The 16,022-nt window shown below is 49.4% G+C and overlaps 1 protein-coding gene across 13 annotated transcripts in view; it reads right to left on the bottom strand.

Moving 5' to 3' along the window:
- Positions 1–10,835, bottom strand: part of ATP2B4 (ATPase plasma membrane Ca2+ transporting 4) — a 114,632-nt gene extending 103,797 nt beyond the window's left edge. For 9 of the 13 annotated variants that reach the window (XM_077993426.1, XM_077993520.1, XM_015118192.3 and 6 more), the window contains exon 1: positions 10,449–10,835. The gene's annotated coding sequence lies outside the window, so the exon portion shown is untranslated. Of the gene's footprint in view, positions 1–9,604; positions 9,790–10,448 lie in introns of those variants that run through there. The other 4 variants (XM_077993735.1, XM_015118208.3, XM_077993943.1 and 1 more) reach the window with 4 other exon arrangements.
- Positions 10,836–16,022: the final 5,187 nt, after the last annotated feature.

Here is a 16,022-nt window from a genome sequence, read left to right as displayed (position 1 = left end):
TATCTGTATGTCCAAACTTGGTTTCATGTAACAGTGCAGTTGATGAAGGCTCAGAGATATCCCCTGCTTCAATCAAGGTTACACAGCAGACAAGAGTCCAGATGACCACTTTTCTGACTCCCAGTCCCGTGTTCTTCTGGCAAGCCTGGCAGCCCACTAGAACAAACTCCTCCCTGTCTGCCCCCTTCCAACTTCCTGGCTCCCGCTCTTTCAGGCTCCCTCACCAACACAGAAGGGGAATTGACTAAAGGATTAATAGCCCTCGCCTACATGAGCCTACGTAAAAAGAGCCCTGAGTCATGTAGGGCCTAGCCCCAGGGTTTCCAGGAGAAGAGAGGGAGAGAAAAAGAGAGAGAAGCCATCCTGGAAACTCAATCTCTCTCCAGAGCGAGGACCAGGATGGGGAGGTGGGGGTGGGTAGCACAATGATTTGGGTCAATGACAGGACAGTCAGGTGTGCTGTCCTTGCCAAGGGATTGCCTAGAAGGCCTTGCTTAACTCAGGCGTGAAGGCTCTGGGCAGGCACTGCTTGCTGGTTTCTTCCAGAATCACCTAATTAGAGAATTCTAAGGGATGCTAAAGGTTGGTCAGCAACAATCTCTGGGCTGTTTGGTCAATTTCTTCTCTTACAGCCTGGGACCGCCCTCCTCAAGTTAGGCGGGTGACTCTGGAAGCCCTCAGTCCCCAGGTTCCCTCAGCTGGCCGCATGGCATGGTGGGAGGATGCCTGTCATCCTGCCTCCCTTTGTGGCCCACCCATCAGGGCACAGCTGCTCCTGTCTGGACAGAAGAGGCTGTGGGTGGGGAGCAGTGAGGGTGGGAAGGAAGGCTTCCTAAGGGACCTTACTTTCTCAGAAGATCCCTCTGTGTGTTCCATGGGGACTCTCAGCACTCAAGAGCTTAGAAAAGACACTCCTATTGGTCAGGAGTTTTGCAGATAAGGTGAGAAGAAACCAGGAATCTAGGAGTGCCTCTGGCATGGACTTCTCTCTCTGGCTAAGTGTTTGGAAAAATTTCAAACCTGAAAGGTTGAAAAAGATAGCACAACAAACAACTGCAGACTCTTTACTTAGTTTCATGTTTTTTTTTTTTTTTTTGAGACAGGGTCTCACTCTGTCAACCAGGCTGGAGTACAGTGTCATGATCACAGCTCACTGCAATCTCGACCTGTTGGGTTCAAGTTATCCTCCCGCCTCAGCCTGCTGAGTAGGTAGGACTACACACAGGTGCACAGCCACCATGCCCAGCTAATTTTTTATTTTGTAGAGGTGGAGTCTTGCTATGTCATTCGTCTCTACAAAACAACAACAACAATAACAAAATTAGCCAGCCATGGTGTCATGCACCTGCTCCAGCTACTTGGGAGGCTGAGGTGGGAGGATTGCTTGAACCTAGGAGTTTTAAGCTGCAGTGAGCTATGACTGCACCACTGCACTTCAGCCTGGGTGACAGAACAAGGCCCTGTTTCAAAAATAAATGGGGGCTGAGCGTGGTAGCTCATACCTGTAATCCCAGCACTTTGGGAGGCTGAGGAAGGTGGATCACCTGAGGTCAGGAGTTTCAGACCAGCCTGACCAACATGGAGAAATCCCATCTCCACTAAAAACACAAAATTAGCTGGGTGTAGTGGTGCATGCCTGTAATCCCAGCTACTCAGGAGGCTGAGGCAGCAGAATCGTTTGAACCCAGGAGGTGGAGGTTGCGGTAAGCTGAGATTGTGCCATTGCACTCCAGCCTGGGCAACAAGAGCAAAACTCCATCTCAAAATAATAATAATAATAATAAAATTAAATAAATAAATGAGGCCGGGTGCAGTGGCTCATTCCTGTAATCTCCACACTTTGGGAAGCTGAAGCAGGTGGATTGCTTGAGCCCAGGAGTTCGAGACCAATCTGGACAACATGGTGAAACCCCGTCTCTACAAAAAATATGAAAATTAGCAAGGCATGATGGCATGCGCCTTGTAGTCCTAGCCACTTGGGAGGCTGAGGTGGGAGGATAGCTCGAGCCCAGGAGATCAAGGCTGCTGTGAGTTGTAATAGTGTCCCTGCACTCCAGCTGGATGACAAAGCAAGACCCGGTCTCAAAAACAAACAAACAAACGAAGAGATACATTTCTGTTGCTTATTAAGCCACCCAGTCTATGATGTTGTTTCAGCAGCCCAAACTAAGCTATGCTAAGACCAATCTTTCACCCCATTGGGTGAAAGATTTAGTATCCATTAAACGCTAGACTAAATCAGCTATTAGAGTAGAGGCTGCAAACTGGTCAATTTAAAGTTCCAACCTGGCACAGTGGCTCACTCATTATTCTGGTGCTTTGGGAGGCTGAGGCAAGAGCATCGCCTGAGCCTAGGAGTTCAAGCTACGGGCCACTGCACTCCAACATGGCTGACAGAGTGAGACTCTATCTCTAAAAATAGGTAAATAAATAAAGATAATGTTGGCTAAAAGATGCAAAGTTTCAATTAGACAGAAGGAATGTTTCTGAGATTTACTGCACAACATGGTGACTACAGTTAATGTAACGCATGTTTCAGAATTGCTAAGATTTTAAATGTTTACACTACAAAAACAATGATAAATGTGTGAGGTGATGGATATGTTGATAGTTTGACTGAATCATTCCATAATGTATACATACATCAAAACACCACATTGCATCCCATACATATATGAAACTAGTATTTGTCTATTAAAAATTAAATTAAAAAAATGTTTTTTTTAAAGATGGAGTTTCACTCTTCTTGCCTAGGCTGGACTGCAATAGCGTGATCTTGGCTCACTACAACCTTCGCCTCCTGGGTTCAAGCGATTATCCTGCTTCAGCCTCCCAAGTAGCTGGGATTACAGGTATGCACCACCATGCCCGGCTAATTTTCTATTTTTAGTAGAGACAGGGTTTCCCCATGTTGGTCAGGCTAGTCTAAAACTCCCAACCTCAGATGATCTACCCACCTCAGCCTCCCATAAAATTAAATTAAATTTAAAGAAAAATGTTGGCCGGGCGCGGTGGCTCAAGCCTGTAATCCCAGCACTTTGGGAGGCCGAGACGGGCGGATCACGAGGTCAGGAGATCAAGACCATCCTGGCTAACACGGTGAAACCCCGTCTCTACTAAAAATACAAAAAATTAGCCGGGCGTGGTGGCGGGCGCCTGTAGTCCCAGCTACTCGGAGGCTGAGGCGGGAGAATGGCGTGAACCCGGGAGGCGGAGCTTGCAGTGAGCCGAGATCGCGCCACTGCACTCCAGCCTGGGAGACACAGCGAGACTCCGTCTCAAAAAAAAAAAAAAAAAAAAAAAAAAAGAAAAATGTTGTCATTACTACTAGATTTTATTAGTTGGAATTTACTTATTTATTTATTTATTTGATACAGAGTCTTGCTGTGTCTCCCAGGCTGGAAGTGCAGTGGCGTGATCTTGGCTCACTGCAACCTTCGCCTCCTGGGTTCAAGCGATTATCCTGCTTCAGCCTCCCAAGTAGCTGGGATTACAGGTATGCACCACCACGCCCGGCTAATTTTCTATTTTTAGTAGAGACAGGGTTTCTCCATGTTGGTCAGGCTAGTCTAAAACTCCCAACCTCAGATGATCTACCCACCTCGGCCTCCCATAAAATTAAATTAAATTTAAAGAAAAATGTTGTCATTACTACTAGATTTTATTAGTTGGAATTTACTTATTTATTTATTTATTTGATACAGAGTCTTGCTCTGTCTCCCAGGCTGGAAGTGCAGTGGCGTGATCTTGGCTCATTGCAAACTCCGCCTCCTGAGTTCAATCAATTTCTGGCTAATTTTTATATTTTTAGTAGAGACAGGGTTTCACCACGTTAGCCAGGTTGGTCTCAAACTCCTGACCTCAAGTAATCCACCTGCCTGGGCCTCCCAAAGTGTTGGGATTACAGGCGTGCCCAGCTGGCACCACCGTGCCCAACTGGCATTTACTTTTTAATTTTTTGAGACGGAGTCTTGCTTTATCATGCATTCTGGAGTGCAGTGTCATGATCAGAGCTCATGGGAGCCTCAAACTCCTGGGCTCCAGCGATCCTCCCACCTTGGCCTCCGAATGTGGTAGGATTACAGAGTGAGGCCTTGTGTCTAGCCTCGTTGGCATTTCTGTTAAGAGTTTTCCCTCCCTGCTCCTCCTTGTCCAGGTCAACTGTCAAAATAAACTCAAGGAACTTTTAATCTTCAATGTGTTACAATCTATTACCATTATCCTTTTGAATGCTCAATGCGTTTCACATCTGGCTGGCGGGAGACCCTTTAAGCCAGCTCCTGTGCCAACATGTCATGACATGAGCACGCTCTAGTTTCCGGCACAACATAGTTCACTTATACTTTCCTGGTCTCAGACTTGGAATTAGTCATTTCTTCAGGGAGCCCTGTTCCTTACAACCTCCCCCGTGGGAAGTTGTACTTAGAAATAAAAATCCAGGTAGTAGGTGTGTTCCTGTCCACAGTCCTTTCAGTGGACAGACCCACAAGATATACAAAAAACCCCACAAGATTCTTTTTCCCCTTCCCTGGTTCCATACTTATATCTCTCTTTTTCCATAGTGAGACCCTGATTTCCAGAAATATCACCATAGTTACTCATTTCATCTATCATACAGTAAACAAAACATAGTTTCCAATTTATGACACAAATACTACAACCAATAACATGTCTACAAAGTAAAGGTCAATATTTCTTTGTAGTTTTTTTTTTCTTACTTAAAATATGAATTCCACAAAGAATATAGAATCAGGGTTTTAAGCTTAAAAAGTACTTGAATTAGGCCAGGCGTGGTGGCTCAAGCCTGTAATCCCAGCACGTCGGGAGGCCAAGGCGGGTGGATCATGAGGTCAGGAGATCGAGACCATCCTGGCTAACACAGTGAAACCCTGTCTCTACTAAAAATACAAAAAATTAGCCAGGCGTGGTGGCGGGTGCCTGTAGTCCCAGCTATTTGGGAAGCTGAGGCAGGAGAATGGCATGAATCTGGCAGGCGGAGCTTGCAATGAGCCGAGATCCCGCCATCCCACTCCAGCCTGGGCGACAGGCTCCATCTCAAAAAAAAGAAAAAAACAAAAAACAAAATTCTTACTTCTCCTGCTTTCTTATCCCAAAGGTGGCATACTATATACTGTACTACGTCTTGGTTTTTTCACTTAATAATATATCCTAACAATCATGTCATGTAAGTTGGCAGGGCTCCCAGTCATTCTTTCTTTTTCTTTTTGGCTGCCTAGTATTCTATGGTATGGATGTACCATTGTTTGTTCAACCATTTTCTTAAGAATGGGCATTTGGATAGTTTCCAATGATTTCCTATTGTAAATACGCCTTTAAAAACACCTTGTGGCTGGTCTTGGTGGCTCACGCCTATAATCCCAGCACTTTGGGAAGCTGAGGCAGGTGGACTACCTGAGCTCAGGAGTTTGAGACCAGCCTGGGCAACATGGTGAAATCCCATCTCTACTAAAATACAAAAAATTGGCTGGCGTGGTGGCGTGCACTTGTAATCCCAACTACTCACAAGGCTGAGACAGAATTGCTTGAACCGGGAAGGTGGAGTTTGAAGTGAGCCAAGATCGCGCCACTGCACTCCAGCCTGAGCGACAGAGCGAGACTCTGTCTCAAAAAAAAAAAAAAAAAAATCACCTTGTATGTATCTTTCCATATTTGTGAATGAGCATCTTCTGGATAAATTCCTAGAAGTAGGGTTGCTGGGTAAATGTGTATGTAGCTTTGTTAGATGCTGCTAACTTCCTCTCCATTGAGGGTGTACTACTGGTTTGTACTCCTGGCATTGTTTATGCAACCTAGGTAGACCTTGCTATGAGGTGTTCTAAGCTAAGACTTTCCTTGAACCTAGCTGAGAGTCCTTGACCTTCCTACCAATAAACACACTGCTCCAAACTCCCTCTGCCACACCCCAAGTGAAGTGGCAGAAAGGCAAGAGGAAGGGGGTCTTATTAATCCCATCCCAGTTCATCTTCCCTGAGTTGTCCCAGGGGTTTGTGCATGAAACTTGGGAAACTAGAGCAGAGGTGAGTGATGAGGCTGAGGATCTCAGGCAGACAGGAACTGGGGTGAGGAAAGGTAGAAATGGGGGCTCTGCCCCTTGGCACCTATGTTCTCAATCCTTTTCTTTCCTTCGGCCTCTCCACTATCCCTTCACACATAGACTGCCTCTCAACAGCCTCTTCTCTGACCTGGGGCCCTTGGCTCTGGTTCTCACTAGATCCTGCCTGGTTTCCCCCCTCAAGCCAAGTTGGTGTAGGCTGAACACAGAGGACTGGCTTAAGGTAGAGGCAGAAATAGAAAGTCTCTGTCATTTCTGTTTTAACATGTGCGGAGGAAATATGTCAGTGGAACAAGAATGGCTCACACAAGGGAAAGAGGAAAGAGGACACAAAGAGAGATACTGGCAGAGGAAGCCAAGGGCAAAACATTCCACACAAGCATTTTGGACTCCAGCCTCAGGGCCTGCTCTAATCCTATGACCTGTAGAAAAGGGGAAATGAGTGGAGAAAGGTTGTCATCCCAGTCTGACAAGGCAGAGGCCTTGCTTTTCTCATGGCTCTTTCCTTCTCAGCCCTACCCACCAAATACCGACTGGGATGATAGGAATCAATGCTTATCTAAGAAACAGGGAGCTGGACTGCATAGGGAGCCTTGTTTGAGAGGCACCCTTTGGGGGAAGAATTCAGATTGCCTGAAGAATCCTTCCAGAGAAGGATAGTTAAGACTCTGAGTGGGGTGTTCCCCTTCAAGGTCAGATTGCTAATCTAACCTTGGAGTTTGGAGCTAATCTAACCTAAATCAAACAGTTTTTTAGGGGTTTGGCTAACGGGGTTTGTCTTGGTTATTCTGGGGACTAAGAATGAACAAGATGGCCGGGCGCGGTGGCTCACGACTGTAATCCCAGCACTTTGGGAGGCCGAGACGGGCGGATCACGAGGTCAGGAGATCGAGACCATCCTGGCTAACACGGTGAAACCCCGTCTCTACTAAAAAATACAAAAAACTAGCCGGGCGAGGTGGCGGGCGCCTATAGTCCCAGCTACTCGGGAGGCTGAGGCAGGAGAATGGCGTGAACCCGGGAGGCGGAGCTTGCAGTGAGCTGAGATCCGGCCACCGCACTCCAGCCTGGGTGACAGAGTGAGACTCCGTCTCAAAAAAAAAAGAATGAACAAGATTCTTTCCTCTCTCCAAGGTTTAGTGGGTCTGCAATGCTCTGTCCTAGTGGGCAGGGCTGATCCATGTCTTTGGGTGCTGGGTCCAAGGCCAGGAGCATTGAAAAAAAAAAAAAAAAAGAGAGAGAGAGAGAAAAGTGCCCATCGGGGTTTCGGAGTTTTGGAGAGAAGCTAAATTCTTGAATAAGAGGCAGTTTGCAGTGGAAGACTTGACCTGCTGACAGGTGGCAGGGAGCAGCCCAGCCCCTGTTCCTCTCAGGACCTCGGGTCAGTGGGAGTGGGGAAGAGTAAAGCCTCCCGATATCCTGGCCCAGGACGTCCAGCCCCTACACACCACCTTACCTCTTCCAGCACCCACACCTTCGGCAAATTCTAACCGCTCTCCTTCTGCCCCTAACTGGGTCCTCTCATTTTGATTTTCTTCTGACGAAGACCACAGCAATGTGACAAATCTGCCTAGCCACGCCCTGTCACCTCTACTGTGAAGAGCAGGCTTTTCATTGTGCAGAAGGGAAACTGGAGGCCAGACGGCGGGTTAGGAACTCGCTGGCATCAGGCTGATTCCAAGGCCCCCTAAACTGCCCGTACTTCTCTCAATGCGCGTTGACCCAGCGCTCTAACGTCCCAGGCTCTGTGCTGGGCGCTGGGAGTCCCAGGGGTAAGACAGGCTGTGCTCCTTTGACTTGACCTTCAATCCAGAGACTTGGTGGTAAATGGAAGGGAGAAGGGTCTGAGGCTCGGCACGACCTGGAAGGCAGGAAGCCTCCGTTGGCAGCTCAGTTCGCATTCTCCACGGAGTTCTCAGACTACGGCAGAGCCCGGGAGGGTGGAGCCCAGCAGCGGAGAGGCTGGCGGGGCGGGGTCGCAGAGGCCGCGGAAAGCAGAGGGGCCGCGGGGTTGCGCAGTCGATCCCGCCCCGAGCCCCGGGGGAAGGGCTGAGACTGCGGGAGCCGATTCCCCGCTTTGGCAGCGACCCCAGGCTCAAAGCCGCGGGAGCAGGCAACCCGGTGCGCGCTAAATAACGACCTCACGGAGAAACAGTCCCTGAGCCCGTCAACATCGACCCCTAATCAGATTACTGAAAATAGGAAGGCCGGCTGCAGGAATAGTGACACTCTGGGCCCCCACGACGGGAGGCCGCGGCGGAAGCGGCGTGATTTTCGGGGTTGCACCTCAGCAAGATGGTGGCAGGGAGGATGGGACTCCCGAGGAGGAGCAAAGAAATGGATCCCCTCCCTCCAGAACACGGGCATTGATTCTGTCTTGGGGACCCTGCCCACTGGGGAAGGCCTCATTCCCTTACCGACCAGAATACAGGTAGGGAAGAGTCTAGCCAATGGGGTGCAGTCAGATCAATTAACACCTCAAAATGAAAATCGGTTCCTGTTGCTTCCTCAGCCCCGAGATGAGCTCTCCTCTAAGTGTTTTGCTTCCTTCTCCCCCAGTTTCTCAGCTGTAGCCTTTACCACTCCTCCAAGCCCTGGGGCTGAAGGCAGGTGTTTCCTCTCCCCCAGCCTGATTCCCACAGATCTGTCTGCTTCAGGGTTTAGGGCCCACCTTCCAGAACACGGCTTACCAAGCTGCCACCATCCTTCCTGCCCCTCCCGGAGTCTGCTCCCCAAGCCACCACCCTCAGCCAAGGAGGGTAACTCAGCTCATGGGCTAGGAGGCCTCTTTCCATCCCCTTCTTCCTAAACGCTCCTGGCCCAGCCCCTCCTCACCCCCAGGCTCCTTTCCTGGGCCTGGCCCAGCCTGGAATAAGCTTGGTCTCCTTCCTCCAGGTAGAGGGCCCAGAGTGAAGGGGGCACAGGAGGGCCTCCAATGAGAAGCCCTGGAGAAAGGGCAGCTTGGGGAGGGGCTTAAGGAGCAGGGCGAGGGTCTCTAGACTCCCTGCCAGACTCCTCACCCAGAGGAGGGAGCACTACAGAATGGGATTTTGTTTCCCTTCCCTCCCCAACTCCTTTCCCCTCCCCACAGGGGCCTCAGTTGAATGCCGGCCTATTGCTTCATCTGACATTCCCCCTGCCCGGCCAGCAGGCGCCGGCATCATGTCTGCAAGTTATTGTAAGTCCGGCAGGAATGCCCAGGAGGGAGGTGCCTCTGGCCAGCAGAGTGCCCACTCCCCTCCCAAGATGTGGCTGGCCACTCCTGCACCCTCCACACCCAGTTGGAGAAGAGCGGCGGGTACCCTCAGGGAGGTGGAGGAGTGTATGAGGCCAGACTTGACTCGGGGAAGGATGCCAGCAGCCCCCTCTACCAAGAGCGAACCAAGTACGTAAGAGAAAGAGAGAAAGGAGAGCAGGAAGGACAATCCCATTCTTAATTCCTAGCTCTTCAGCAAACCAAGGAAATGACCCAAGATGCTCAGGGACCCTTCCACAGATGCCTGTGGCCCACCCCGTCTGCCAAACACTCACCAGCCCCACAGTCTCCAGCCTTGAAATCGGAAACTTTTCAATTCACCCTTCTCCTTCCTCCCCTTTGGGACCAGAGATGTGTGGGGCGGTGCCCTCGGAGACACTCATACAGTTGGTTCTGGACGCTCACACACTCTCAAACAACAGCGGTACGAGGGAACTCCCAGCTTTTTCCACAGCTAATTATAGATGTGAAAGTCTGAGGATGTTTTGCAAGCAACACAGAGAAACTGCTTAGGTTTCTCTGCAAAGCTAAAGAAATTTAATTTGTGCACTCTCCTTCCCCTACTCCTCCCAACTTCTCCCAGCCCACCTCTACCCCATGGCCCCAAAGTGCCCCTCTCCTAGTTCCCGCTGCAGCCCCCCTTTCCTGCTGAAGATTTCTTTAGTTCCTTTTTTTTTTTTTCCCATCTCTTTTGGGCTTTTGAGAAAGGGAACAGACACGGAAAATATTTTTGCAACAGTTTTCCATCCTGCGTCTCATTCCCAAGCCAAGGGGGAAGGGGAGGGCAGGAATGGAATGGGTTGAGGGAGGGGAGATAAATGTTTTTTCCAAGAGTTCAATTTTGGTGTCAAAAAGAGAGTCCCTCCATTCCCCTACCCCATAGCACAGGAATGACAAGAACTAAAAAAAGAGAGATAAATCACTTATTTGACTATACAGTTTCTCAGAAAACAGTATTTGACAAATCTGTGCACACACACATATTTTTAAAAATCCTCCAAACCCAGTCGCATGAAATATGCTAGAAAGAGGAAAATCGGGGAGTTTTAGAAGCCACTGAGAGAAAAGAAAGAAACAAAGTTTGCAAATCACAAGTCAATTCATTCTCTGCAAGCCTACCTCTCTTTCTAGCAAAGATCCAGGTTTCTCCAAGTGGGACTCTCCCTCCGGGTTTCCATGGATGGGGGTAGGGTGGGGTGACCACCCACCAGTCTCCCCAGTGTGGCAACCAAGCTGGAGACGCTGGCTTTGCTCTCTTGCCTTTCCGGCTAAGGCCGGGGAGTGGGCTGGGTCTCCTCCCCCTGCCCTTCCAATGGGAAGGACCTCTCAGGTTCCTGAAAGAAAAAGGGTGCAGGAGAGCTGGACGGGTGTCTCTGATCTTGCTCTCTTCAGAGGGATGGTTGCCCAGGAAGTTCGTGCCCCCCTCCCAGCCCCCAGCGTTGGACAATCTCAACAGCAGAGCTTTCTTAAGAAAATGCTTGTCATGGCAACAGCTCTAGCTAACTCGGGCCAGACTCCTGCTCACCAGCTCTCCCCAAGCAGTGCGGGAAGAGAGAGGGGAGGAGCAGGAGCTGGAACAGAGGTGGGACTTGGCATGAGGCCAAACCATTACTCTACTGTTAAGGTGGCCCGATTCCTGCGGTTGCTTCCTGGTTCGTCTTAAGGGGGAATGGGGAAAGAAAGGGAAGGAATCCTCTCCCCTGTCGGCTTTCTTCTCCACCCTTGCTCTCACTTGTTGAATAGAAAGCTGAGTGGGGTGGAGGAGGGGTGAGGGTGGAGGTGGGGAGTGGATGTGGGTGGCGGTATTCAACGGTTGCTGGGCGGAGGGGAAAAAAAAGGAAGCTTCGGCAGGCGGTTGGCTTCCTGCAGCTCCCATGGGCCTCTCAACCCCTTACTCACTTAGATCCAGGACCCAGAAACCCAAGGTGTCTGTGGACACTTGTATGTCCCCTCCCACCTTCCTGCTCCTGTCTGAATAGGGGGTTCCTTGGAGAAGGAGAATAAATTGTTTTGTAAACACACACACACACACACACACACACACACACACACACACCTCCTCCCCAACACCTTATATACAGGTCACATTTTGTTCCCTCTTGCCCCTGTACCCACCAGAGGTATACTGACAGTGCATGAAAATAGCTGCCTACTTTTGAGTCCTGCTATGCGTAGGCTATGACACCAAAAGCTTTGTCTATACGATATCATTTCTAGTCCTTATGGCAATTTTGAAAGGTACTTGTTATTAGCCTCATTTCCTAGCTGAGGAAATTGAAGATTGAGTGTCTGGCCCAAGGTTATACATCTGGTTCATGACAGAGCCAACAATTCAAGGCCAAGTCAGACGGACTCCAAAGCCCAAGTACTTTCCTGTACTTGTATCATACTCCGGCACACATTTCTGTTTTAATTTGGACACACTCAGACATCCCTGCACACTTATACACAGCCTGTAAACTGTTAATCACACCCCCATACCCACACACCCACTAGCATTGTGCAACAGTGCCACCCATAGATTTTGCATAGAACTTTATGGCTTTCAAGCACAAACATGCACCATCAGCTAGTTCACACAACAACATATCTTCATTGACTGACAGATTCCCACACCTACCTCAGCAAACACACTCATGTTTATATGCTTGTGGAAGGCGTGTTGACATATATCTCACAGGTTATAGCTATGAGCTATGCTGTGAAGAAGGTGACTGGCCACTACTTCCCAACCTTTTAAACAGAGGGTTGGGAAAAGGCCTCTTTGATCCTATCATTCTAACCCAACACCTCACACCACCCCTGTCCTTCTTTGCTGTCATCCCTGCCCCCAAGAAGCAGAGCCACACGCACATGGAGAAACAGAGTTGTGAATTAGACCCAGGGGTTCAGTTTCCCCTGTGTCCAATTAGCACCCTTCCCAATGTTCTCTCATTTGGGTCCTCTTTTTCCTCTTCATTTTCTTACCCTGCTATTTCTTTTTTCTTTTTTTTTGAGATGGAGTCTTGCTGTGTGGCCCAGGCTGGAGTGCAGTGGCGTGATCTCGGCTCACTGCAATCTCCGCCTCCCGGGTTCACGCCATTCTCCTGCCTCAGCCTCCCGAGTAGCTGGGACTACAGGCGCCTGCCTCCACGCCTGGCTAATTTTGTTTTTGTATTTTTAGTAGAGACGGGGTTTCACCGTGTTAGCCAGGATGGTCTCGATCTCCTGACCTCGTGATCTGCCCGCCTCGGCCTCCCAAAGTGCTGGGATTACAGGCGTGAGCCACCGCACCCAGCCAGTAATGTTTTTAGACTGGTTGGGCTGGGCTCAGAACTCAGAGTTCCTCAATGTGAGGCTGGAGATTGCCTGCTATCATCTGAAAACACAATCCAAAATAACCCTGGCTAGGGTCAGTGGCTCATCCGTGTAATTCCAGTACTTTGGGAGGCTGAGGCAGGAGGATCACTTGAGGCCAGATTTCAAGACTAGCCTGGGCAACATAGCAAGACCCACCCCATCTCTACAAAAAAAGTAAGAGAAAAAAAATAAGCCCCTGCCTGTGCTTGTGCCTCTCCCTGCCAGCAGCTGAAGAAAGTTGCAGGAGTAGGGGGAGATTTTAGGGCCACCCTCCATGGAAACTGTGGGTTGTTTAGTCCTTTTTGCCTAGTGATTGACCCTCCCACCCTCAAGGCACGTACAGGACTCCAAAGGTGACCTTTGTTCTCATTTCAGCCTCTTGCAACTCCACTGGTCACTCTCACCTTCCCAGGGCATTTCAAGAACAGAGTTGGTAACTTGTTAGATTCCTTCCTTCCTCCCTCCCTCTTCCCTCCCTCTTCCTTTCCCTCCCCTCCCCTCCCCTTCCCTCCCCTTCCCTTCTTTCAACGTTTCTTTCTCCTTCCTTCCTTCCTTCCTTCCTTCCTTCCTTCCTTCCTTCCTTCCTTCCTTCCTTCCATCTCCCTTCCCTCCTTCCCTTCCCTTCCCTTCCTTTCTTTCTATCCCTCCCTCCCTCTCTCTGTCTCTTTTTCTTTTCTCTCTCTCTTTTTTCCTTCCTTCCTCTCTTCCTTTCTCCCCCTTCCCTCCTTCCTTCCCTCCCTCCCTCCTTCCTTCCTTCCTTCCTCTCTTCCTTTCTCGCCCCTTCCCTCCCTCCCTCCCTCCTTCTTCCCTCCCTCCCTCCCTCCTTCTTCCCTCCCTCCCTCCCTCCTTCTTCCCTCCCTCCCTCCCTCCCTCCCTCCCTCCCTCCCTCCCTCCCTCCCTTCCTTCCTTCCTTCCTTCCTTCCTTCCTTCCTTCCTTCCTACCTTCCTTCCTTCTTTCTTTTTTTCATTATAGGTCTCCCTGTGTTGCCCAAGTTGGTCTTAAACTCATGACCTCAAGTGATCCTCTCACCTCAGCCTTCCTGGAAACTGGGACTACAGACACACCCCCCAATGCACAGCACCTTTGTTAGATTTGGGTAGACCCTAGCAAAATGTCAGCTTCAGGAGCCCAAATCAGTTGTTGGGGAAGACATGAGAAAGAAAGGAAAAGAAATGAATCAGCCGAAAAGAGCTGCAGATTTAACGGCTTGTCAGGCTCCCTGCTGGATGGCACCAACATGACATTTTAGCACCAATGAGTGTCAGTTGCATCTTTATCATAAGTAAGCCAGTCTCTGAAATGACTCTTTAAACGTATTAAAGTATATTTTAAGCTCGTCTGCAGTGGCTGTGTGTGGAGGCATTGCCTAACTGTTCAGTAAACTTGTCTTGGGGGAATAACAATTTAGGCCAGATGTATGGTCCCATTAAAGAAGAAGTCTGCTTTGGCTGCCTGTTTTGTGGGGACTGGGAAATGATACCCTTTCATAGCTGGTTATTATTGGAAAGGTAAGATCTTCCCCTCAAGCTCCCTGGATTCCAGCGAGACAGGCTCTGCCTGGGAGGTGCTGTCAAAAGAGGCTCTGATGGCTATCCCACCTCTGGCTGGCGAGGATTCAGGGCAGGCCAGGATGATGACTTTCAGGGTGGCTGCAGGTCCTCCCCTTGACCGACTGTGGGGTTGTGGGATGAGAAAAAAGGAATCCCCTTCCCACTCCATTCCCACCCCAGCTCTGCTGCAGACACGAGGGAGGTATGTTGTCCCCAGAGGACAATGTGACCCCAGAGGAGCCGAGTGGACCGTAGCCTGGTCTCTGTCACTGAGCTGACCACTAAGGCCTGTGTTTTCTGGAAAGTTAGAAGCCTCAGTGCTTCGCTTCTTGCAGTGGCAGGTTTGAGGTCTAGAACGGATAAAAATAAATCTATCCATAAAAATAACCACTAGATGTGGGAAAATGGAGTTGGCCCCGCTGGGGCAAGAAGGAGGACACTGCCTCTGGCATCAGAAGTTCATAGTCTGCATGTTCTGCTCAGCTCTGAGCAGTCCTGTTTCCCTCTTCTCGCAGCCGTACTCTTGACTTTACAGGTTCCTGTTCTTTAGGGTCTAGCCTGGCTCTCCTCAGCCTCCTGTCCTCCCCATAGCAGGTCAGTCTCTACAGGGCTTACATCACTGTGGATGCTGTCCCTACCCCATCTCTCACTTGAGGAAAATGCAGTCAGCACTGTCTCTCGCTTAGCTGTTTAACAGAATGTGTTCCTCTGCCTCTCGATGACTCCACCTTGAGTTTTCCAAATCTTCCTCACCATTTCCTGCACCTCCCCCAAATGCAGACTTCATGACTCCCTGTTGTGAATATCTACCATTTTGCCTTGGCTAGAACAGCAGCCATTTTCCCCATGCCCGAACCCAGTTCTTTGGGATGTCCTTTTTTCTCACTGTTAAGATGGAAGCTGGGCCAGGCCTGGTGGCTCATGCCTGTAATCCCAGCACTTTGGGAGGCGGAGGCCGTCAGATCACTTGAGGTCAGGAGTTCAAGACCAGCCTGGGCAACATGGTAAAACCCTGTCTCTACTAAAAATACAAAACTTAGCCGGCACGGTGGTGTGCGCCTGTAGTCCCAGCTACTCGGGAGGCTGAGGCAGGAGAATCGCTTGAAACCAGGTGATGAAGGTTACAGTGAGCTGAGATTGAGCCACTGTACTTCAGTCTGGGTGATAGAGTGAGACTCTGTCTCAATAAATAAATAAATAAATAAAAATACAAAAAAAAAAAAAAAATCACTGGGCATGCCTGTAATCCCAGGTACACAGGAGACTGAAGCCTGAGAATCACTTGAACCCCAGAGGCTGAAGTTGCAGTAAGCTGAGATTGTGCCACTATACTCCAGCCTGAGTGACAGAAAACAAAACAAAACAAAACAAAATCTCAAAAAACAAAACAAAACAAAAAACAATGATTGAAACTGACATTTTATTAGCGGTCCTAACGCCACCTGACCCAAGCTGAGCCAATTACATCCTTTCCTGAGAGTTTTGCACTTACGATCAAACAGAAAACAAGGCTTGGTTCCTGCTGCGAATACTGTGAAGAGAGAGACTCTGGAAGTATCAGGGGTCAAGTTCCCTGCCCCCTGGAAGAAGCCTGCAATAAATGAGAATATAGCTCGCATGCATGCAAGACAGGCAGAGGAGAAATCTAAGGAGTGAGTGCCAGCAGCACTGGAGTTCGTTGTACCTCATATCCCACTGTACCCCTGCCTTTCCTGCAAATGAGTTACATGACTCATTGTGCATGCCTACGCTAGATGAAACTAGGTTTTTTGGTCACTTGTACTAAGTAATGTAGAAATGTAG

The sequence above is a fragment of the Macaca mulatta genome, chromosome 1 (assembly GCF_049350105.2).
Source record: "Macaca mulatta isolate MMU2019108-1 chromosome 1, T2T-MMU8v2.0, whole genome shotgun sequence".
NCBI classification, from domain to species: Eukaryota; Metazoa; Chordata; class Mammalia; order Primates; family Cercopithecidae; genus Macaca; species Macaca mulatta.
This window is presented reverse-complemented; position numbering and strand designations above follow the sequence as displayed.